At 42.8% G+C, this 25160-nt stretch overlaps 2 long non-coding RNA genes across 2 annotated transcripts in view; both read right to left on the bottom strand.

Annotated features, from left to right (window-relative positions):
- LOC146797750 (uncharacterized) overlaps window positions 1–14232 on the bottom strand; it is a 44690-nt gene extending 30458 nt beyond the window's left edge. Inside the window, exon 1 of the long non-coding RNA XR_014968443.1 lies at window positions 14133–14232. This is a non-coding gene — a long non-coding RNA (uncharacterized LOC146797750). The remainder of the gene's footprint in view (window positions 1–14132) is intronic.
- Window positions 14233–14773: 541 nt separating this feature from the next.
- On the bottom strand, window positions 14774–21424 carry LOC146797749 (uncharacterized). The gene is made up of 3 exons (XR_014969038.1): window positions 21383–21424; window positions 16997–17149; window positions 14774–14865 (listed from the first exon to the last, which is right to left on the bottom strand). It is a non-coding gene; the product is annotated as an uncharacterized LOC146797749 (long non-coding RNA).
- Between the last annotated feature and the right edge of the window lie 3736 nt (window positions 21425–25160).

Genomic DNA, 25160 nt, shown 5'->3' with positions numbered 1-25160 from the left:
GTATTCATTAGAGATTAGAAATTGTTTAAACTGTTTTATACATTTTCATTCTGATGTTTACAATAGTCAACAATGTCTTCTTAAAACTGGCATTCACATAGAATATTGCCAAAGTTGTAGTGACCATTTTCCCAATCTAGCCTTTCCTCGTTATGATTTCAGAGCAGGGAGGGCTGTCAATTCGGGTCACACACCCCTGCTGATGCGTTCGTTCAAACATTTTTTCTTGTGTTTTTGGTCGGGCTGATTTTGGTTTCCAATTCAGATCCGAATATTGCCATCGCTTCTATTTGCTTTGTACTTTTCTTTTCTGCTACAGAAGGTGTAGAAATACAGTAATAAATCAAAGCAACTGTCTATTGATTACAGCTTAGCGCTGTATCTGCTGGTACCGTGGAATTCTACCATGTAACAAAAACCGCTTATAATGTAATTTAACTCTAAAATGATGGCGCCGGGAGTGCACACCTGGAACCAGTCGGTTCTCAATTCATGAATATTGACAGATATACCCCGACCTCTCGGATCATTGGAAATGTTCATCTGCCTTGACTTAACAGGCCCTATATATATATATATATATATATATATATGAAAGGTTTTAGATAGAAATTGTCAATATGGTAAAACTAACCTAGAGTGTCTTGTCTTCCAATTACATGTCACCTCACACCCTGCGTGTCAAATCCTAGTTCCTGTAATTAGATCTCACCTGGCCTCAAACACCATACTGTTCGTTGTATAACATCTCATGTGCAAGATGTTCTTGTTACAATAAATGTCATCTCTGCAAAGTGAGGTAGACATGCGCTTGCAGCAAAATAGAATAATTTAAAGGTGGTGCTAGGTAAAGTGGCTACCACTGCCCTGTATTGAAGACAATTGACATTAAATTCACAGCCCAGTGCAGCATCCCTGCTGTCTCAATGAGGCATCGACTAGTGTTGCATCCTTACAGCAATACAGCAGTTTGTTGAGAAGGATCATATTTGTAAACGTTTTGCTATGACAAGCAAGTTAGCAAATGTCCCTAAATTTACCACACACACAGAGCAGGAGCTAAGAGGCACAATCTAGAAGAGGCGTACCTTAGAGCACTTCAAAACTGCTTTGGAGTCTCTGGTCTAATGAAGCAGAGTGCTGCAGGGATATAGGGCCAAGGAGATAGAATCTCAGCCTTTTATGTTGGTCCTAGAGTGGAACCACTTCTCAACTTTGACATGTCATCTTTGTAGGGTGCCACCTCTGGATCCATTGATCCCCTCTCCCTGTATTTTAATTGTAAGGGCTGGCATAAAACTAAGTGGCACTTCCCAACATCTGAATACCATACGCTAATGCTTCCATTCAGCGACCGGCAAGGAGATTATGCAAGTGGGACAATTTTCTTTTAGCTATCAGTGAGACCAACTACATCACTCTCAGAGTATCAAAGAATTTCATACAAGCCACTGTTGGAATTAGAAAAGATTTACCTCGGATCCATATATTGAGGGTCAAGTGGGTGCAGAGGAAAGGTGGAGGAGTCACAAGCGGCGGAGCTTCAAAAGAATATTCCGACAGTCAATTTATACTTTAAAAAAACCAAATAATTGCTGCAAAGAAATTGGCAGCAAAGTCATATGCGACAGTAAACCTGTCCTAGATTACTATTGGTCACCAAGAGACTTCATTAAAAAATATCTTACAGGGTTGACACCTGCTGCAGACATTATTGTATGCCCTGCAATTTTGAGAGCACTGTAATATAGGTAAGATAACTTTGGTGGTTGATGCAGTTGTGGGAGAGATCTGCGTTCTGTCCAGTCACAGTTTTGACTCAAAGGAGTGTTGTAGCATTTGCTACTGGGCCCTAAAACGTATATCTTGTGATTCAATTTTATTAATCGAACCTCTGGCTACCCCCATACGCAATTGGTCCTCCGATGAATCTTGTATTGTAATGAAGGGAACTGGATATGCTGAGGGTGAGAAATTATCAAGAGGGTAATGTGCCTGCTGCAAATTGTGTAATATCCAGATCACAGATTTGCATTTTTTTTTGATAGGTAAGTGGGTTACTGCTTTTGACACGGAGATAATTTAGCTAATTCCAGTTCATAACTTGCAAGCCTTCTAGACAAGCATTGGCATAACAATAAGGGTTTAGCCATGCAACAGTTAATGTTGTTACACCAAGGATATTGTGCTGCATAAGTAAATACATATAAGGTCCCAAAAGCGCGACCTATTGGCTATGCCAATGCTTGTTTTGGTCTTCCTATCCGTTCCTGCATTTCAGGTCATCTACCGCCTTGTCGGCTTCTGCCTCTGGCTAAGAGAACTGCTCAAAACAATGTTTTTCCTGATACAAACAAAGTGTGGTCGCTTTACGTCAAAACAGAAATTTTACTTCTGCCTCCCTGACTGTGCTATTTGTACTTCTTTAACCAGCAAGGCTGAAGTCCTAAAGTTCTTTGTATATCCAACAAGGACTTTCTCAATACCTCTGAAATAAATGTTCATGATGATTGTTTTGGGGATTATTTTTCCATTGTTCTTTCCAAAGCTCTTTCCTATTTTATAAGCGTGGTCATGTCCTGGGTGATCCATTTGTTGATGGAACATGGGGATTTGTGGTGGGTGGAATTGACAATGTGGAGAGAAATACTGAGAGGTTAAAATATGTTTGAAGCAAATTGAGGATCAGATCACTGTATCTTTCGCATATGTCAATGTCAGGCTAAATCATTGGATGCTTTCGGCATTGCTAAATCAGGCAAAAAAGGACTTTTTGGTCCTGCCCTTTTAACTATTACCAAGGTGCACCAATATTGTATTGCATTGTATTGTAAATGCATTTATATAGTGCTTACTACCTCTGAAGAGGTGTAAACATGCGTTTTATGCTAGTAGCCTGCTACTCCGAAACCCAAAAGGATTAGTGGTGAATTAGTATATGAAATATGAAAATAATGTGAGTGGTGGAAATGTTAGTCTGTTATTTGGATTGAGAAGAATAGTGGAGGGATAGAAGAGAGAAATGTTTGCATTTATGTAGCACTTGCTACCCCTGATGAGGTGTCAAAATGTGGCTCCAAGGCTTTCTCCTGGGTACCACCGGGGTGGAGGGGATCCTGCTACTTGAGATTGGCTCTTCCCTGCATTTGAGCAATTTCCGTTTACCTTGGATTCACTACATTACAGAACTCCCTTCGTCATCACAAGAGGGATGCCTTCAGTATGTTTTTAATAGATTAGACAGTTACTGTAGTACAGGAAGCTTATTACTTTGGGATAGGAATACTACCTCTACTTGGAGTAACTATGAACTCCCATCATATTAGACGATTTGGACGATTCCTGGAGGGCACCCTAAATGAAACAATGTCAGCATTAGAAAACATAACAGTAGAAATGAGTGGTGTGTGTGTTCCATAGGTCTCCAAAACCGCATGGTTTTAGATGTGCTGTTTGCAGAACGCGGAGGAGTATGTGAGATTCTGCCTACCGGATGCTGCATTTATATCCTGGATAATTCCAAAACCATACAGCAGGCTATTGAGAACATGCATAAAATAGCACAACAGGTAGATGCATTTGGCAATAAAGATATTTCCTCCCTTTGGGATTGTGTTGCAACATTCTTCACTAGTTGGGGTTGCAAATTACTAGTGATAGTGGTTATACTAGGGAGTATAGTATTAGGATGTTGCTTATGCGCAAAATACCTGCCAATGTGCTGTGGGCTACTGGCAACAGTTTGCTGCCCCTCACCAACACTAAGGCAGCTAACCACTATGACAAAGGTTCAACAGGAGGAAGTATTCATGTTAATGTAAATAGATAAACAATTATCCTCCAGCGAAGAATAGTCAATGATACAACTGAGCACAGACTAATGTTTTGGATTACAATGATACTGAAATGTTCAGAACTAATGTTCTAAGGGTCATTTGTGAAACATGTATTTGTATTCGTTATTATGAACATCAGTTTTCCCATTTGTAATTCCCTGAATGTTTCTGATCACGAGCCTTGGTGCCTTGCTCGCGTGTTTTCAAGTCAGCACAAACAGACTTATTTTGCTCATGCCTCCACACACCTGGTGTTGGCATACCTGCCCTTTGCCCATCTGAGGCTAATCTAGCAGTTGTTATGCTTAATTGTTCAATCATCTGCACTTGTAGGAGAAGGAACAAGCAACATCAGCTTATAAACGTTTATGCTCATTTGTTCGATTGTCTGCCAGGGTCTTAAGGAACAAGAGATTTCCTCTCATAATGTTTGTGCCCGTTTATTCTATGAACTGCCAATGTGTTAAGGAACCAGCAATTGTATGTCTGTATTTGAGGATCTGAAACAAATGTCAACCTTGTTACCGAGTTAGTGATTGTTCATTCTGTAAATGTTTTGCACAGCCTGAGCTCCTGCCAACTGTATAAAAATCCTCCGAAACTATGTAATTGTTCACTCTGGCCATAGCCATCTTAACCCTGTGACTTATGTGTTATCCTGTGTATATCCTAATGGCTACACCATACAGTAGGATTGAAAGGTGACTATAGAGTGGGTAATGTGGTAGTTATATGTAATGGTCTGGACATCTCTGTGGTGTGGTATAAGTTTCCTAGATGTTCTGAAATGTGCAAGTTGATTCAAACATGCTTAAGGTGTCCCCTGATACTCATACCATATCTCACTCAGGATGCTGGAGTCTCTCAAGAATGGGTTTTATAGCAAGGTAATGGAGACTTTCAACAAAAGCATTTACTTTAGGTTGCCAGTGTGTCAGCAGTCATTCACGAATAGTTGAAAAATGATTGCAATGAGTATGAAAAGGTTTTTTTCCTAAAAAGGCATCAGTTGTGTCATTAACTATCCACTAGGCTTTTCTGTAGCTAACTGGTGTGTGTTATGCAAATTGTGGTATTACACTTTGCACTACATTTTGTCATCCAAATCCTCCTACCCATACTCCTCACTGTAGGGAAACGACCTTTACAACGTGGGCTGAGCCATGCATTCCGTTTCCCCACAAGCAGAACCACGCGTGCCTTAACCATGCATATGCCTTAGCCACGCATGAGCTTGATTAAGGCAGTGCACAGTCTAGATGCTGGTATGGGTGGACACAGGAAGATGAAGGATTGGGAGAGGACACAATCAGGCAAGTTGGGCATGGGGGAATCAGGGTTATATAATATAGGGTCAGGGAGGTTGGTGCAGTTTTTAGGGCTCAGGGTGGGATCGGGGTAGTTTTTAGGGCCTGGGGGGTCAGGGTAGTTTTTCAGGCTCGGGCGGGGTAGTTTTTAGGCTTGGGAGGTCGGGTCAATTTTTAAGGCTCAGAAGGGGATCGGGGTACTTTTTAGGGCTCAGGGTTGGGGTAGTTATTAGGGCTGGAGGGTCGGGGTACTTTTTAGGACTCAGGGGGATCAGGGTAGTTTTTAGGGCACAGGACTGGCAGGCTATGTTGTGATCTTTGCCACAAATAACCCTTAGCCAGTCATGCCTTTAACACAAAATTGTGTGGTCAAGGTATGTGTGGTAAAGGAATGCATTGTTCAGATGCATTTGTTGTTCGGGGAGCGTTGTAGAGGCACATGTGGATTAGCCATGTGTGCCTCTGTCATACAACCCCTTATTGTATATCTTGAATATGCCTACATCAGGATGAATGCTTGATTTTTCCAATATCTTGGTGATTTTGCAATATTCTGGTTGACTGATATATTTTAAATATATTTTCACATTTTGCATGCATGTATGTTATGGCACATGGACAGGTGCTTTAGAGTACAGTTCAGACTTAGAGTGCATTCAGGGACTGTAGTTTAATACTTTTTCATTTTGCCTTCTCAAAGCTTAGCTGGACCAGCTGGGAGTGAATGTTATTGTAAATTAGGTATGCAGAGGATAAGGGAATGAGTTAATGCAAGTTCACTTAGAAGGAGAGCAGATTGAGGTCATTCAGAAGTGACATTTTGTCTTTGTAGACTAAGGTGTTTCTACTGTACATAACCTCATGCAGGTTTCTAGGAAGACCAAAGAGAATGTTAAGTTAGATCAGGCCCAGTTGGAAAAAACCCACACATAGGAAAAGAGGTGCTATTGTAAGGAAGATACATGGACACCATTATGTTTATAGGGACCTTGGGAAGTGGTGAATGAGCTGATACGGGAACACTATGAGACCCATATAAATCTAGGGAAATGATTAATGGCTTAATGTGAGGAAACTGTGCAGCCCAGGCTGCCCAAGAGAGTGCTACTTTGGGGTCATGCACAGCTGCCATAAGGTCTATTAAGACTGAGGGGAGTAATGAAAGCAGTGATGCTGGTCCACTACAACACCTAAGCAGACAGAGGAGTGTAAAATGAGATGATGGTGGCCATCATAATGTCTGTGCATTTGATCAGTGCGCACCAAGCAGAAATCTGCAGTACATTTGGTAATGCAGGTCTGTGCTGCGCATGTAGACCAAAATAAGTGCTTAATGAGGTGATAGGACCAGGGGCATGTGGAGAATATGCACAGATGCCATGACACACTTGCACATCAAGGTTAGTACAACTACCTCTCTGTGATCTATCACATTTGATGAATGAAGAATGATTTATAGGATCGTTGAGATACCCATTCAGACCAAAAATAGTGCTACATGAGCTCATACAGGAGCACCATGAGGTACCCAGAGACAAATGTGTAAATAACAGCGTATATTAGCCAATGGTTTATGTTGGTTCTGAGAAAGTAAGATGCAAAATTAAGCAATGAGGAATAAAAATGAGGTAAAAATAGACAGAGCATAGGTTGGAAATGGAGCAAAAACCGTAATGGACAGGTGGGTCAGCCAGTGGTTCAATGCAGTACTGAGACACAGTGTTGATATTACAGGAGGTCATGTCATCTTGAGGTTTCCAGATGAGTGATACTGAGAAAAAGCTAAAACTGGCAAAATGTGTAGTGTACTGTGTAATTTCAGTATAACATCAAACTCTGCTAAGCTGCTGATATGCAATTGGGTATTTATTTCATCAGAATAGTGGGCTTGCTGGCCCTGGAGAAAAAAAACACATGTGGCATAGGCTGACCTTATGGCAATGACTACTATTCCATATGAAAGGCCATGAAGAAAGTCAGAGGTTTCGTTTAAAAGATTATTGCTTAGGGATGAAGATGAGACACTGAAATAATTTAGTCAGCAATAATATGACATGTCAAAAGCTTTAGTGTTATGGTTGTATGTATGTATGTCTATGGCAGACCTAGCCAAAAGGCAGCAGAGTGCTGTATGTTGTCAAAGACAACTAATAATAGGAGAGAAAGCTGGGTTGTGGACGTTTAATACATTGTGATGTAGTGTTTTTTTAAAGAGGTGAGTTTTCAATTCTTTCCTAAATTGGAACAGTATTGAGAAGGTCCTAATGGCTGCAGGGATGTTGTTGCAGAGATCCTGAGTGCATAGATCGAAAAGGTCTTCTGTCTTTTTTTCACTTCTTAGTCTACAGTCTGATGGTATCCTGGCTGCGGGTGTGCTGGGAACCACCAGAAATGACAAGGATTTCTGCAGAATGAGTGGTGGTGCATGTCATGATGGTCTGGTAAATGACACCGCCAGTTTTAAAGATTGTGCAGGCTGGCAAGAGGAGCAAATGGTAGGTATGCGGATGAGGTGCTTTTATTTTTTCAGGTCCTGTGTGAAACGTTCTTTGACGTGTAGGATGCCCCTAAGGGATTTGCCTGTGGAGTCTGGGAAGCCATTTAGTAAGATATTACCACCATCCAGATGCAAGGGTAGGAGGGCTTGAACAGATTTCACAGAACTTTCTCCAATAAACAGTTTGACTATCTTTAGAAACAAGACCTGATACCAGACCATCTTTGGTTTATTGGCAATGTGTTCATCGGTGGTGGGGTTGATGCTCAGGGGAATCCAAGTCACTTGCCAATTGGGGAAAGTTTGCGTTCGAAGCCAGCAAATTCATGTAATTGAGCCAGGTTTGTTGTCCTCGAAAAATAACAGAAAATCAAACTTGGTTGGGTTTGCAAGCAGTGTTTGAGGCATTGGATATCTGCAGTAGAGAAGACTTTCACGTAGAAGGTAGATGGAGTTGAAGGCCGTTGGGAGGTCCAACAAAATCAAGCGGCAGGGGTCACTTTCATCAAGTCAAGAGGGCATTGTCTACAGTATGTAAGGTAACGGTCTCCATGTTGCAGTGTGATCTGAAGCCATACTGGTAGTCATGCAGGGGGTGGATAGCATTGATGTTAATTGAACACACACTGCTTTTTCACTTCTCTTACTGACGAATGACGGGTGTGTGATAGGCAGGTAGTTGGCGAGGTCATCAGGGTCTAGTGTACGCTTCTTTAGGAGTTGAAGGACCTGGCTTGACTTGAGAGTTTCTTGGAGGGTGCCTTGAGTGAAGTAGACATTAACAATGGTAAGTAGGGGTAAGATAGCAACCCCAGAGATAACTTTGATAAAGGTCAGTGGCTTTCAGGGAGTTAAGTATATCAGCTATATCTAGGAGAGCTGGGGCTTTAAAGGCTGACAATTGCTAGATTCTATGGGAAGGGTTGGGTGTAAGAATTGAAGCAGGCTTGGTGTTATCAATGTGCTGTTGGATATTTTGTACATAGTTCACTGAATAATAGTTTGATGGCATTGCACATTTCTGTGGAGTGAGAAATATATGGGCCCTGCAGGGGCTTGATGCAATGCTTAATTGTCTTGAACACCGTTCTGCTTTCTTTTGGTGGCTTCATTGGTGGTGTTGGTGTAGCTTCTGGTTGCCAATATCAAAAGGGAGCCTATGCTTTACTACGAGATGCAGGAAAAGTCAAAATGTACTACATCGAATAAAATGGCTACAAGTCTCATTGAACTTAACAAGTATACTCAGGCTAAAGGTTACTTCAAATTAATAAAAAAACAACATCAATAATTTACACCTCAGAACCCAAGAAAGTCTTCTACAGAGTCTCTCAAGGATCGTCGCTCAGTCCAACACTCTTCAATGTCTACATGATGCCCCTCTTAGACATCTTCAGAGCCCATGGCATCAACATAGCCTCCTGCGCCATTGACACAGCTCCTCCTCCCCCTTACTGCCTCAACCAGCACCATTAATGCAAACTTTGCCCACTGCATGAGCAACATCGCTGCTTGGATGAAAAACTGCCTCCAGGTCAACACAGACAAAAGCGAAGTCCTAATCTTCGGCAACAACCACTACCCCGGAGATGCCTCTTGGTGTCCCTCCGAACTTGGTCCCCAACCAGCCCTGTATATAACACCAAGAACCTTGGGATCATCCTGGACACCAACCTCTCCATGAGCAGGCAGATCAGCCCCGTCTCCTTTTCGTGCTTCCACATCATGCGAATGATACACATGATTTTCATGAACACCATATGAACGGTCACCTAGACTCTTATGAAAAGTAGACTTGATCACGGAAATGTCTCTATGTCAGAATCCCAGTTCATGTCCTACGCCGACACCAAACGACCTAGACTGCCACTGTCAGACTCATACTGACCATCCTACGAAATAACCACATCTCTCCACACCTCAAAAATCTCCACTGGCTCCCAGTTTCACTCACACCTACAAAGCTCTCCACAACACTGGTCCAGCTTACTTCAATCACCGCCTCTATTTCTACCAACCTACTAGACACATTTGATCTGCATCCCAGGCAAGAGCATACCTCCCTCGCATCAAGAAGACCAGAAGGGGAGGAAGCTCCTTCTCATACCTCGGAGCCAAGACATGGATTGATCTGCTGAAACACGTCGGAACCTCCCCCTCCCTCATGTACTTCCAAAGGAACCTCAAGACATGGCTCTTCCAGATGAAATAGGCATGATCTACTCACCCCCTCTCAGGCCTGACCTACTCAGTGCCTGGATACCTTCATGGGTGATTAGCCGAGCTCTACAAATTCACACAACATAATATATAAAAATATATTGGTGCAGGTTGTTATATACAGGTACAAGGAAACATTGATGTTAAAGCAATAGGAATACAGATTGTTTTAACTCATGGCTTACCTTTGTGCAGCTGTACTTGTGTAGAATTATGAAGTAGAGGTGTACCTCCAGTACCTATCTCAAACACGGCACCACTGGCTCAAATTAGTGACGTAGCTAAAAATGTTGCTTGGTGCAAAATAGTCTTTTTGTCAACAGTTCTCCGGATGACAAAATTGGCATAAGTCTTCTGCTAAATTCAGTACTGCACAATATTTAGGTCTAGCTTTTAAGATAGCTTTAGCTGTTCCCTAGAGAATTGTATTCCAAAAATAAATACTTAACTGTTGGACTTAGCCCACTCTGCATGGTCACCCCCAAGATTTTTGCCTTCAGCCCTCCTGTTTTCTGAACCCTTCCTTGTTGGCTTTAAGGACTTTGTGGAATGTACCACTAACCAGTGCAAAAGTGCTTGCGCTCTCCCTCAAAACATGGATGCTTGTTTCCGGTCCAGGGAGGACCTGGCTTGGCAGTTCGGGCTGGACTGTTCCCATGAGGTACAGGGTCAAGACTGATTTGCATATAGCCAGGTCTAAACTGGGGTGGCATGGTGAGCAAAAGAATGATGGATTTAATCCAGATCTCTTGACTGGGGGTGAATGTTTTGATTTGCTCTGCATTCTGTCCATCAATTGTGTGTCTTTTGCTCCCTCAAAACATGGCACAATTGGTTAAACCCGATTAGTACATTTATATCACTTGTAAGTTCCTCGTATATAGTATCACGAGTACCCAGGCCTGTGAATTAAATGCTACTATTGGGCAGCACTAAAAGCAGCCTCTTAAAACATGTCTCAGGGCTGCCATTACAGTCTATAGTGCAGTTTTAAAGTGCCAATTCCACCTGGAAAAACAAACCTTTTGCCACAGCTAAACCTTCCTTTTTAATACATAAAAGCCATCTTCTAAATTAGTCCCTAAACAGACCATAGTGCAGGGTACATTGGATTTAAAAAGTAGGACAAGCGTTTTTAAGCTTTTTTAAGTTTTACATGACCTGGTAGTGAAAACTCCTAATTATTTTTACTACTGTAAGGCCTACCTCTTCTATAGGATAACATATGGCTACCTTCTTACATTTAATAAGTGGAGCAGGTAAAACTGTCATATTTGGACTCAAATTAATTGTAATTTAAAATCCTATTTAATTATAAATTCAGATTGTAGATTACAATTTTTAAAATGCCACTTTTAGAAAGTTCACCATTTCCTGTCCTAAACCTTTTGAACCCTTCGAGGAGTTTCCAGCTGCCTGTGCCTGTCAATTGCGACCCCATAAAGGAATGCGTATTGGGCCCAGACATGAACAATAGGGCCTGGATGCAGCTGAGAGAGAGCTCTCCTGCCAGGATCAGAAGGGCAGGGCTGTTACCTGCCCCGCTTTTGTGCCAAACTATCACAGGGTTATGCACAGGATAATTTAGTGACTTTCGTGGTTCACCCTTACAAGGATTGTGGTTGTTGCTTGACAAGGGTTCTCACTCCCCCTCAATCAAAAAGTCAATTTCTTAAAATCATATACATACAAATAGGGACTTTTAGTCACAGGCTTCATCCCTTGACCAGTTACGGTGTCAAACCGTTTTTGTTCACCGCAGCATGGATGCATTTGGTCAGCCGCACTTTACCCATTGGTTTCCTTCATTTCTGATGACTGCGCAAAGCCTATGCACATTTACCTTTTGCCTAAAATAGTTCCCTTCTCTTCAGGAAGAAAACTGGTCCAAAGTGTGCTTTTTGAGCTTTTTTTATTTTAACATTAATAACTGGCTATGTATTTTGCCTGAACTTTGGCTACCCAGTTAGGAGGTGATTTATTTTACGGCTGCTTTTATAAAGTTGTTGTTATAAAGTATTTAAGCGACATTAAAACAATGGAGTTAAATGTGATTTGAGTAACTGGTTACACATTGTGATTTATTCTTGTCTCCACCACAAATGTTAAAAACTAAAAAAAGTAAGAGCAGCGGAAAGGCTTGCCATAAAAAATCATCACTAGTAAGACCAATTCTATGAATTTCTGGAGTGTGCGAATCTCCAAAAAACCAAGGGTGGGGGGGTAATGGTCAGAGTATTCCACAGTCAACCATTGTTTTGACCTCTGGGGTGCAGCGAGGAGGGCAGTTGCCACAGGGGGGAAACTCTGATGGTATATTGTGGATTTCAGGGCAGCATTTCATTGAGTAAATTGAGTTTTTCTGTGGAATAAGCTGGGAGGGCATTCCCAAGAACTTTTGATAATGATACAGCAATTATACATAAATAATCGGGTGCTAGCTTACTTGAACAGTCTAGGTTCCCTAGGTGACAGAATTCCAGTGAACAATGGACTAAGACAAAGCTGCATGATAGCCCCTTTGCATTTTAGCCTTTTCTTTTTGGATCTTTCTGAGATACTAGGTAGTCCAAATTATTTTCCTCCAAAGTTAGATGGGGTGCACACTCATTGTTTAAAGTATCCAGATGATCTGGTCCTGATGGCTTATGCCCAGAGAGGGTTAAAGACGATACTAGGAATCTTGCAGACCTATTGTCAGAGGAAATTCCTTAGTGTAAATGTAAACCAAAACCATGATTTTCTCAAAGTGGCAGGTGAAATGGTCTTGATTTTTAGATAATGCTCCTTTAGTGAAGGTTGACGAATGCAAATATTTGGGGACCTCCTTCTCTTGGAACTCAAAGTGGGATAGCCTTATGAAGAGAGTGAAAACTGGGCTTTTAGATACAGTAGATGCGTTAAGAAGGCTTCATTTGAGATTTGGTAATTGATCCATAGAGAATCTAAAGAAGGTGGTGGTAGGAAAGTTGATTCCACTGGCCCTTTATGGAGCTCAGCTGTTTTCTCCGGGTCACCATATTTGCTGGAATTCGCTATAGGGTATATTGTTTAAGGGCACTCCTAGGTCTCTGGCAAATGTCCTGAGGATTAAGTTATCTCTTGTCTCCTGGACCTTGGTGGGCAGATTGTGCGCTATTAGATATGTGCATGGCCCAATGCAAGAAGTTACTAATGATAAACACTCCTGTATGATGTTGCAAGATATTGACCCAGTTGTCACGACCCTTCTTAGCTTCAGTGGAAAAAATGGGCCTGTGCCTTGGAATATATGTGTGTGAAAATACTCTCAAGGTCAACGCTCCAAGGAAGATTCTTAAGGAGAAAGCTATGTTAGCTTCTGCAACTGCTGATTCACATGATTTAGCCTCCAAAAGTTCAATGGCCCACTCCTTGAAGGTTCTAGAAGCAGAGGTGTTGTTTTCTTACTAGTCTCAGGTCTGTAAAGACGGCTGAGGTGTGTTATTCTTCAGCTTCGAGTAGGCATTGATCCTGACAGGAGAATCGTTGAATACTTAAATTGAGTTTTGAAAAATTACGCATATTGCTTTCATCCACTCGTTTTGAGGCATGGTGTCATGTCCCGTAATGAAGCACTTGTCACTTTATTTCCAATGAAACAGCCTGATATTGTGGTTACATTTGCTAGGTAAATTTTGCTTAATCAAAAACCCAAGTTTTCAAAGTTTGTAATCAGCGACTGTATGAGGAAATGTGACTGTGGTATCAGAAGTAGGTTTATGTAAGAAGTATGGGTGTCTTGGATTAATTTTCATCATGATGTTTCTGATGAACTTCAATATTTTAACTGATGAAATTGTAATGTGTAATTTAATCTTGTGAGACGTTATTGGAATGTGTATATCTCTATAAGATGTATGAAGCTGTGAGGTGCATTTTTATCTTTATCTAATGTGTGTATTTCTATAAAATGTATGCCTTGGAAATAAATCTTACTACTACTGATTGTGCACTGCTGCAGAATTTCATAATTGCAGTCATATTTTCACTCCCAATGGGCTACCCACCAACCTATTGTTTTCTACGGATTACATTTTTAATTAGTATTTAATGGATAATTCAGTCCAAGTAGTGTTTTTTAAATAAAAAATTGATAGCTTTTCCATCACATGTCTAATAATTATTTGTATTCTCCATTTATTTAATTAGAATCTCGGTATTCCACTATTTTGCATCAAGGTTATTAAAAAACTTTCTGCCACATAATAATAGATACAAATCCGAACAATTTTTTTACAATCCTTGACTCACCCTAAGTGAGACGGGCCTCTCTGTCAGTATTGATCCCCTCCTGGATTCTGCACTCTAATTCTATGACTTCCCGAAGAACTCCAGAAATGCAAGCGCGTGGATACTAGAATGCAAAAATAAGAATTTGTAGGCTGAAAGGCGAGGGAAATCAAAACGTATTTTTGTCAATAACGTAAAGTATCCCCTTCTGCAGGCTCTTATTTAACAGGTCTGTAGAAACAGCATTTGTAATCACCATAATCATCCTGTTATGGCTTTTCATGGAGGAGGCTTTTGATGTTCTCCGGTGTTTCTCAGTCTAAACTTTTCATGCTCAGCTCACGCTTGACCCCATTTGTCTTGTTTTTACATAAGCTAACAGCACCCTCAATTATACCTGCCATAAGAATAATCACCGATTCATGTTGTGACTATTTCTCAGCAAGCAGTGGTAACATCTCCTCTAGCAGATTGCAGTGTGTTTTTAACGTTTTCTCCCTGCACTTGCAGCATCTAGGATGATATCAAGTTGCACAGGCCTTCTGTGCGCCTTCCTTCCTGGTCCTCTGTTCAAACCCCACTTTAATATTCAAACGCAGGTACATATAAAAAAAACACAATTTTGTTATCAGAATAAAACAAGCATTGGCAATAGGTCTTGCCTTTCTGATGCTAATGCAGACCAACTAGTTTTGCCGTTGTTTTTTGCCGATGTTGTGCAGATTCCTCTGAGTTAAGAGCCCCGAGTTATCACCTGAAATAGAAGAAAATGTATAAGACTTGGACAGAATCTAGCTGCTAAAACCCACTCTAACCAAAGGTCTTGGGGGCATATTAACAAGCCAGGCGATAAAATTATCGCCGCTTTAGCCCATGAAGCCCATGTTAGACGTCCTTCACATCTAACATTGGCTTCAATTGGAATTCCATAGAGCATATTATCAAGCCCATTATCGCCGTTTTAGTGGCAGTTTTCTGCCGCTAAAGCGGCGATAATTATATCGCCTGGCTTGTTAATATGCCCCTAAGTCTGTGCAAGCAAAAAGTGTACAGCGGAACTTGGGACCTCAAGTACAAAACTCTTTTGTGATTGCAACGAACAGAACCCATTTTATGAATCAGAAAGTGATTTCGCAAGTGCAACCCATTACGAATCACAAATAGGAAGGGGTGTATGTGTTCCTCTCATTTGGGTGTCGCAATTACATGTATTAATGTTCTTCCAGCACAACTGTGGCTGCAACCCAGAGATCAGATACAGACACCATAGTTGGAGTGGTATCTGATTCCCAAAGACTTAACTGTCTCACAGGGACTGTCCCTGTGGCACAGTTTCCCCTTTGTGAATCGAAACTGCCTGCTTAATGAGGACCAAAACTCACGACAGATATTCGAAGTCAGATGCTGTAAATAAAAACAGGACAATGGCTGTAGAAACCGAGAGGCTGTAGGACAAAATGGTACAGGAAAAGAAACCTGCAAAACAAAGATCAAGGGAAAGCTACACATAGTGAGAAATCTAATGGGGAAATAATAAAGTTTGCATTCAACACTAGCCCGGAAACCTTTTGTGTGCGTAGCAATACAGAGGTTACATCTGCAATTTGCTTACTGTAGCAAGTTGAAAAGAGGCTTGGAAGCCAGATTTAAATAAACCACAACAAAAAGTGTCAACAAAACCTGTTGGCAGATGCACCAGCGCAGGTACTGCGTGTGCCCGAGTGGTCACAATAGTTTCTTCAGCTGTCACCGAGCAGCCAGCTAAAGACAACAAGGTCTGGCTTATCGTAGAAGGCTTGAGGTACATGCCCTCATCCCTGCTGCCCTAAACGATTTCTGGATTTCAGGAGGTGCACAAAAGTTGACGTAAGCTCACGCCATACTGTGGAAAACTTGGCACACCTGTGGAGTTTGAATGTTAAGGTTCCACCTGCGAATCTGAATTTTCACAGACACAGATCTGCTATTATTAGATTGTCTGAGACAATAATGATGTAATTTACCTTTTGGAACTGGCCTTTTTGCGGGCCTAAAAAAAACGTAGGTATGCTGAAAAAATGAATCGGGCTCAAAGTTCTCTTGTGTCCCTGTGAACACTCATGTACAGACATCAAACGCTTGCACACAAGCCAATGAGGCTGGTCCACTACAGTGCAGACATGATATTGCCTGACATGCTCTGCAGCTCCATGATATCAGGATACCGCTGTGCTGCAGTGTTGTTTGTACTGCTAAATACTTTTGGGACTAAGCACAAGATGCATAGTACTTTGGTGGTAACGCCATACTCGGAATGACCATTAGCACCCAATGCCTGATGTTAAGTGCCAAAAGTGCTCCCCTGAGTCCACCTGTCACTCAGACTGTCATACCAGACAACATTCCCCCACGATAACCCTTGCCTCAGACATCACTAGAAAAAAAAAATAGAGGACTTAATTGGTTTTGCAGATATTGAACCGTAGCATTATGCTGGCTTGTAATACGCAAGAACCTGAAACGTATAGTTTAAATGGATTCAATCTGTCAAAAAAATATGTCCTGTGTAACCAGGGTCTTGTTCGTGTTGGTTCCATCATAAAAAAACCCTCATATACGTACACAGGTAGGGATGGCGGTATATCTTGAATCTCCGCCTGAGTGTACAGTTACAGCATCATCATTTTGTTTTTGTTAGTATATATGCTGACCTCCACCTGGAGGAAGACCAACTGGTTTGTCAGTAGCGTCCAGAAATAAAGATAAAAAGAAGGTGTGACTGTGCTCAGGGGTGGTGAGGTTAAAATTCTCTACATCACTTTTTCCCTAAAATTTTTATTGAAGAAGTAGTGATGTGGGAAATTAAAAATTGAGGGGTGCGTGTGTAGACCAAGTTACCAGCTTACCGCACTGTCATGGGTCAACATGTTTCAGCCTCCTGTTCTAGTCTAGAGGGTTTCGTCAGGACCGGATTTAGTTGTAGGAACGCGTTGTTGCTCCTAATCTTGTGGTTATTTTACCACTCTTATTAAAGGAAGTCAGATCTGTAGTATCTGTACCTGTGGGAGAAGAAGAAAAGACATGTGCAATGGTAATTCGTATCTGTCATTCTCCCTACATATATAACAATAAGTTTGTTTTTGTACGCACAAAGGCTACTGTAGCAGTTAACATTTAGTAGCATAAAAGTCCCTGTGACCTGAATAAGTCAGAGTTGCAATATTTAAAGGCTGAAAAGGCGAAAGCAAGTTTGGCTTTTTTTGGGAAAACATCAGGAATCAAAGGGACTGGTATCAATAGGGGAGAAGGGGGATTGCAAAATGTATCCTCATCCAGATGCATCGATTGAAATGCGGTCACTCAGTTTATGCACTTTATACTATTCTCATCAATGCCTTAATAGTGTGGAATTGGGCATCTTTAATAAGGACACTTGTTATGTAGAGATTAAAAGGAATATGCGCTGTTTTATTTTGCGACATTTCATCCCTATGTATTTTAGGTCACAGGGACAGACAATCATGTAAATCACATGTGTGGTGTTACAGTTCGTATGTTGACGTAATGTCCAGGTGAAGTTCGGTAGAAGTTGTATGGTCTTAGTAGTTCTGGTCCGATTGCATACCGAACAGGAGCCCCATGGGTAATGTCCTATAACAGGGTTAAGATTCCATGCTGCAGTAATGGCTTCTCTTTTTGTGTTAGGTGCCGGTCTTGTGTGCACTAGGTAATCTTTTATGTTCCGGGTTCTTCTGTTTGCGAATCTGGGTTTAGGCCATTGTCTCAAACAGACACATTTACTAAATGTAGTGGGCAGAATAACTGAGTATACTCTCTGGTCTACAGGATTAAAATTAACACATTATTTTATGTAGACGTCAGGAGGTGATGTGGAAGAGAGGTGCAATGGAATAGGATGCACTATATGTAATCAACTCCACGAGGCTCTAAGATACAAAAAAACCATCCAACTAAGCTCACACATAGGGGGTCATTAGCATGGCGAACCGCCCGCCAAAATACCCTGCCGGACGGCCTGTTACCCCCGCCACATTAGCATGGCGGGGGGTACCACAGCAGACGGAAAGACCATCCATCGCTTTTCCATCGGTAGGCAATCGTCACGATTGCCTACCGGGCGGGAAAACCCCATAATGTGGTGGCGGTGCCTTGCAGGCACTGCCATACATATTAGTAGGAGGCATTTTCAATGCCTTTCCATGGTGGAGACTCCGCCATGGAAAGGCATGTGGAGTTCTCTTTGGGGGCCTGTTGCGGCACCCCAGGGGGATGGGGGGCTGCACTTGGGGGTACCCATGGTACCCCCCCAACATTGGCATGCAGAAGGTTGTGCATGGCAATGCACAACATGCATATATTGCATTGTGGCATCCTAATTGTCATGGCGGGATCGCCTCACTACTGGCGGCCGGTCCCAGAGCCGCTAGGGTGGCGGGCAGACTGAAGTCCGCCCACCATCCTAATGGACCCCCCTGTTAACATCCTTACAACTCTAAGTACAGCTCTTGACAACTACCTTCAAGGACAAATGCCACTAAACATCTAGAGGAATGTGAAGACACAGTGGCACATAAAAGAGTCTCTCTGAAAACATTTTGGAGGCCATCAACAGGCCCGGCTGGGGAACTAAAGCACTGAAGTATTTACCTCTTAAATAAAAGTCCTTGTCAACTCAATATTGGAACGCGAGAACAAAAGGATGTTTCTGAATGCTTTCAAATGGGAGAAAATTTAAATGAGAAGTTACCTTAAATATTAATTCTTCACTATAATTTTCTCCCATTTCACAGTGTCACCTTTATGAGCAGCAGGCTTGTTGCTCCCAGTGACCAGTAGATTCTGTGCAATATTTATAACTGAAAACTTGTCATTTTATTGTACTGGGAAACATTTTAAGTGAATAAAAGGTCTCTTTATGAAACTATAAGTATGAATGTCTTTCTCCACTTTCAATTAATCCAAATACCTCTTAATATTTTATGAAGCATGATTATTCACATAATATTCCTTTCATTCAAACAAATGTATTTTTCTGCTATAATTATGGCACCATGTCTGCAGGCCACTTGGAGCAAGATTTATTTATTCATTTTATTTTGAGAGTTTTATATAGCGCTGACAAGACCACAGGGGGTATCAGAGCGCTTCACAGAAAGATAGTTGTATAGTTACAAGGGTACAAGCAATAGAAACAACATTACAGGGTACAAGCAATAAAAACGACATTAGAACAGGGAGGCCCAGAAATGGACACCCTCGGTCAAGATGCTTGGTGTTTGTAAATGTGACATTTGGAAATGGGAGAAAATGTAAATGATGAGTTTTATGGAGACCTTATATACAAAAAGGTACCCCTTCAGTTTAATTTTCTGAATTCAGTGCTATATTTAAAATTGAAACTATAATCATTGTTTTAAGTTGTAGAAATTTAAACTTCAGCAACATGTCCGAATTTTGCAGAACATTTTTTGCACTTTACTTTTCTTCCATTTGTGTTATAGCTGTAACGGTGCCACATATTGCGAAAAGTACATCCTCTGCCACAAGTACATATGACAGTCTCTTAGGCACTCATACACGTATATATTCCATTCACGTGCACACATGTTCATACATCCGTAAAGTACACACTCTCACTGACACACATGGCAGCCCTGTCATAATGCCCCTTGTCAAGTATTTTTCTCAAACCACAGCATCTGGATCTATGGACATTAGGCTTAAAGCCAATTAGGCTGGGCATCTGGTAACAATGAGCGAGTTGCTTAGCCTTCAGTAGCTCACAATGATTTTCACTGATCAGAAGTAGCTCTCAATACATAAAAGGTTGGAGACCCCTGCTTTAGAGCCTGTAGCCTCACAAGCCATCCATTGATTCCATACATCGGGATATCAAGTGTGTGCTTGAATGAGGTGTAGCAGTCTAACTTATTAACCAGAAATATCAAAGGGTGTGGAGAAGCAGAGGATAATGGGTCTCCCACTCAGCTTCCCAAAAGAATATCACCATCCATCAAGAGGAGTGGAAAGACATAGTGTCACATAAAAGAGTTTCTCTAAAAAACTTTTTGGGAAACCCAGCAGCTTTTTTTGGTTAGTGGCATGTTATTCCCCACTGGTGTTCTAGTAACAGATAGCGTCATCATCGGGTCTAGCCTCCACCAGGAGGGGATATCTCAAAATGCAGAGATGGTGTGGGATCCATGACAAAAAATACTGTGGTCTAAAATTACCTCCTATCCCGAAAATGGCAGAAATTATTATATTTGGGGCAGGGTAAGATTACAAAAGGGGGGATGTGCTTAGGGAAGAGCTAGATATCCCTCACATCTACATAAACATATCATCAACATGTTTCAGCCTACTTGCGCCCATATAGGTCAATGGCATTCATCAGGACCGTGACATTTTTTGGATAACTGTTCTTAGCCAGGTGAGCCACTTTACCCCGGCAGGGTGCGTCACAATTCTATTCACTCTATGCAGGTTCGGAGAATGCAATGTCCTCCCCTGAAACAGAAATGAACACTAAAGCATGCTTTCTTTCATTCCTACTGTTCTCAATGTCACCGTTATGTGCTTAGTGAACCTGATTACTGAATATCTTATTCAGCATATACATCACTATTCGTGTGTACATAGCACAGTATGCAGTGAGAACACAGAGCGTGTGACACTGAGTGTGATAAAGATGTGCGTGCTGCTGTCAAGATGCACATATGATCAATTAATCAGTTCCTGCTGTTCTCTAATGCGGAATACGGTTGGGATCACAAATGCTGTCTCAACATCAGTAAAAATTGCCAAAGGAACTTGTGTTGTCGTGCCCAGAATTAATGTGCCGATAGCTTTAAAAGTGCACAGTCCTAATGTGTTGTGAAATAAGGGGCATGGTGTAATCATAATAGTCAGTGCCATTACATGCTGTGATCCTGGGTTTATATTGTATCAAAGAGAGGAAACAATGTATGATCAATGAAGGAAGGCAGGTCTGAAAGTTACAAAAAAGTGTAGTCAGAAACAACATTGTGTAAACAAAGAATCAATGAGGCATCTAGGAACATGCTGAAATGCTAATTTTTTTTTTAATCATAGGCAGCGCCATTTGGGATGTGAGGGGGGGGGAGGCGGAATGGTTGTGCTCCTTAGTAAAAAGATTATGAGTTTTGTTAACAAGACGAAAACTTACGAGTGAAACACTCGTAAAACCGCATATGGTAAAAACGCAGAGTGCCATTAGATAATAAAATGGTTTGCAAGACAAGTCTTACTTTCAGCGCTGGCTCTGCATTTGTGCTTGATCCCTCCCATCCTGAACCTTGGTGAGGGGGAGAGCAGTAGCTCTTTTTCTCCTCCGTAATCAGAGGAAAATAATCGTCAGGTGTTAATCGTAACTAGCATCGGCGTCAGTGAGGGTGAATACTGAAGAAAGACTTCAGAATGAACCGGGAGAGATGCTACCTAAACATTCTTGACAATGAGGCTTTGTGCGTTGATTTGTTAGAAAAATGTAAGCGCCTTCCGCCAATATGCTGATTTTTAAAATTTTAAAGGCACAAAAAAGGAAAAGTGAGAATTGCTGAAAAATAAATGTTTTCAAGTGATCATTAAGACTATGATATAGTGCGATTTTGAGCGGATAGGGACTACTGCACTCCTGGCATTGTTCTAAATTCAGGCTGCCTAATTCAAGGGGCTTCTATTCTATTGCCGAATGTGAAGGGGTAGACAGGGATGATATTTCCCGAATTTTGGGCAAGTGGTTCATCCCTTTACCGTTGTGAAATAAGCGACTGAGAGCTGATAGAAAGTATTGCACTAATGGCATTCTTCTCGATCAAGGTTGCTTGAGTCAAGGGGTTGGTTTTCACTTGCCACATGTGAAGGAGTATATAGTGCTGCAATTTCTGTAATTCAGAGGCTTCCTTGACCCTCCACCCAACAAATGCAGAAAGACCGCAGCTCCCAGCAACCTCTGCTACTGGCAGTAGGACTGCTGCAATTTTCCCTGCATTTCATGCCGCCAACATTCTATTTAGCGATACCAAAGGGGATGGTGGAAGGAGCGTTTGAGCAAATCAAACACTCACCCCCTGTCAACTGATCTGGGTTTAATCCATCATCATTATTTAGCTCACTCCACCACCCCAGTTCAGACATGGCCATATGCAAATCAGTCTGACCCTGTGCCTCATGGGAACAGTCCAGCCCGAACTGCCAAGCCATGTCTTCCCTGGACCGGAAACAAGCATCCTGGGACCGGTTTCGGGTTCATAACCCTCATCAGCCAGGCCATCTTGAATCCAGTGGCAAAGTGAGCAAGGGACCCACGTCTGGGCATATCCTGCCAACTTAGGGCAAACAAAGCGATACCAAAGGGGATGATGGACGGAGAGTTTGAGCAAATCAAACTCTCACCCCCAGCCAACTGATCTGGTTTAATCCATCATCATTCTTTAGCTCACTCCACCATCCCAGTTCAGACATGGCCATATGCAAATCAGTCTGACCCTGTGCCTCATGGGAACAGTCCAGCCCGAACTGCCAAGCCATGTCTTCCCTGGACCGGAAACAAGCATCCTGGGACCGTTTTCGGGTTCATAACCCTCATCAGCCTGGCTATCTTGAATCCAGTGGCAATCATTCTATTTAGAGCATGGGCACTCACAAACTTTCTCTCGGGGCCAAATTTACAGTGTGGTTTATGGCCGAGGGCCACACCGGAGGTGGCGGGGGCAGTGGGGAAGGGGGGTGGGTCTAGAGCAAAAAAAAAACTATGCCCTTGAGGTTGAACACAGGCCCCTGCAGCGGACGCCTTCGTCTACTGAGCCACCAGACACACATCTCTCTCTCTATTTATCTCTCTCTCTCTCTCTCTGTCTCCCTCCCTCTCTCTAGCTCTCCATCCCTCTATCTCTCCCTCCCTCTCTCTTTCCGTCTCCCTCCCTCTCTCTATCACTCTCTCTCTCCCGCTCTCCCTCCCTCTCTCTGTCTCCCTCTGTCTCACTCACTCTGCTTGTCTCCCTCTCTCTCTTTCTCTCTGTCTCCCTCCATCTCTCTCTCTCTCTCTCTCTGTCTCCCTCTCTCTCTCTCTGTCTCCCTCTCTCTCTCTGTCTCCCTCTCTCTGTCTCCCTCCCTCTCTCTCCCTCCCTCTGTCTCCCTTTGTCTACCTCTGTCTCCCTCCCTCTGTCTGTTACCCTCCTCCCTCTGTCTCCCGCTGTCTGTCTCCCTCCCTCTGTCTGTCTCCCTCTCTCTGTCTCTCTCCCTCTCTCTCCCTCTCCCTCTGTCTCCCTCCCTCTGTCTGTCTCCCTCCATCTGTCGTCTTCCTCCCTCTCTCTATCTCTCCCTCCCTCTCTCGCCGCCTCCCTCCCTCTCTCTATCACTCTCTCTCTCCCTCTCTCCCTCCCTCTCTCTCTGTCTCCCTCTGTCTCACTCACTCTGCTTGTCTCCCTCTCTCTCTTTCTGTCTCCCTCCCTCTCTCTCTCTGTCTCCCTCCCTCTCTCTGTCTCCCTCCCTCGGTCTCCCTCTGTCTGTCTCTGTCTCCCTCCGTCTGTCTCCCTCCGTCTCCCTCTATCTTTCTCCCTCCCTCTGTCTGTCGCCTTCCTCCCTCTGTCTCCCTCTGTCTGTCTCCCTCCCTCTGACAGTCTCGCTCTCTCTGTCTCCCTCTCTCTGTTTCCCTCTCTCTGTCTCCCTCCCTCTGTCTCCCTCCCTCTGCCTCTGTCTCCCTCTGTGTGTCTCCCTCCCTCTGACAGTCTCGCTCTCTCTGTCTCCCTCTCTCTGTTTCCCTCTCTCTGTCTCCCTCCCTCTGTCTCCCTCCCTCTGTCTGTCTCCCTCTGTCTGTCTCCCTCTGTCTGTCTCCTTCTCTCTCTGTCTCCCTCCCTCTGTCTCCCTCCCTCTGTCTCCCTCTCTCTCTGTCCCCCTCTCTCTCTGTCTCCCTCCCTCTGTCTGTCTCTGTCTCCCTCCGTCTCCCTCCCTCCCTCCATCTCCCTCTCTCTGTCCCCATCTGTCTCCCTCTGTCTGTCTCCCTCTGTAACCTCACTGCTGCTCTCACTCCCTGCTGCCCTCCGTCACCTCACCGGCTTCTCTCCCACCCTGCTGTCCTCATAACCCTCTGTCACCCCAGGCTGAGACTGCTTCCCGGGCACACACACAGCTGCACCGAGTACTTCACAGGTCTTTAAAAGACCATTCACTTGTTAATGAGTCTTTTTTGTATTTCTCCTCTTCTTAGCGCCCCTGCATCTCCACTCAATAAGAGGGGAAATGCAGGGGCACTAAGACGAGGTGAAATACAACAAAGCCTCATTAACAAGTGAATGGTCTTTAAAAGAATCTCCCATGATTTAGAGGGTGCTTGCATCGTGGGACTTCCTTGACCCTCCGCCCAGCGAAACAACTCCCACCAGCCTCTGCTACTGGGAGTAGGACTGATGCCGTTTCCTGCCATTTCCTGCCGCAAGTACCCTATTTAAAGGGTGCCTGCTCCCGCATTGCAGGACTTTTTTGACCCTCCACCCAGAGAGACTACAAATCCCATCAGCTTCCGCTATTGGGAGTAGGACTGCCGCCATTTGCTCGCCATGTCCCGACCATATGGGAAGCAACCTGGCTTATTTCTGCCTACTTGAAACTCATCAGTAAGTTATACCTCAAGTCGTGTGGCACAGTGAGCACGAGATCCATGTTTACGCATATTCATCAAATTTAGGGTATCTAGTTCAATATGGGTCAGAGTGTTGTCTGCCGACAGCCCTGTCAGTGTTTCCTATCCTGCTGATTTTATCAGGTACAGATTCACTCCTGGTAAAACTGCCTCATTGGTTTCCAGACCCAGTAAACCCAAATAGGGCTGCCTTAGATGGCTTGTGTAAAATACTTTTATTCTTGTCTAATATTGTTATGTAATTTTGAAATCTCATATTTGGAATGTTGAAGCCCATGTCCCTCTCAAAATATGAAATGTAAGATCATGGGAGCATATCTGTTTATATAAATGTAACTGAGAAATTTTCTTAAACTGGGCATTTTCAATGTTAGGAAGTTAATAGT

This window comes from Triturus cristatus, chromosome 9, assembly GCF_964204655.1.
Source record: "Triturus cristatus chromosome 9, aTriCri1.1, whole genome shotgun sequence".
NCBI lineage: Eukaryota > Metazoa > Chordata > Amphibia > Caudata > Salamandridae > Triturus > Triturus cristatus.
The sequence above is the reverse complement of the archived record's forward strand: the minus strand, read 5'-3'. Positions and strand labels throughout refer to the sequence as shown.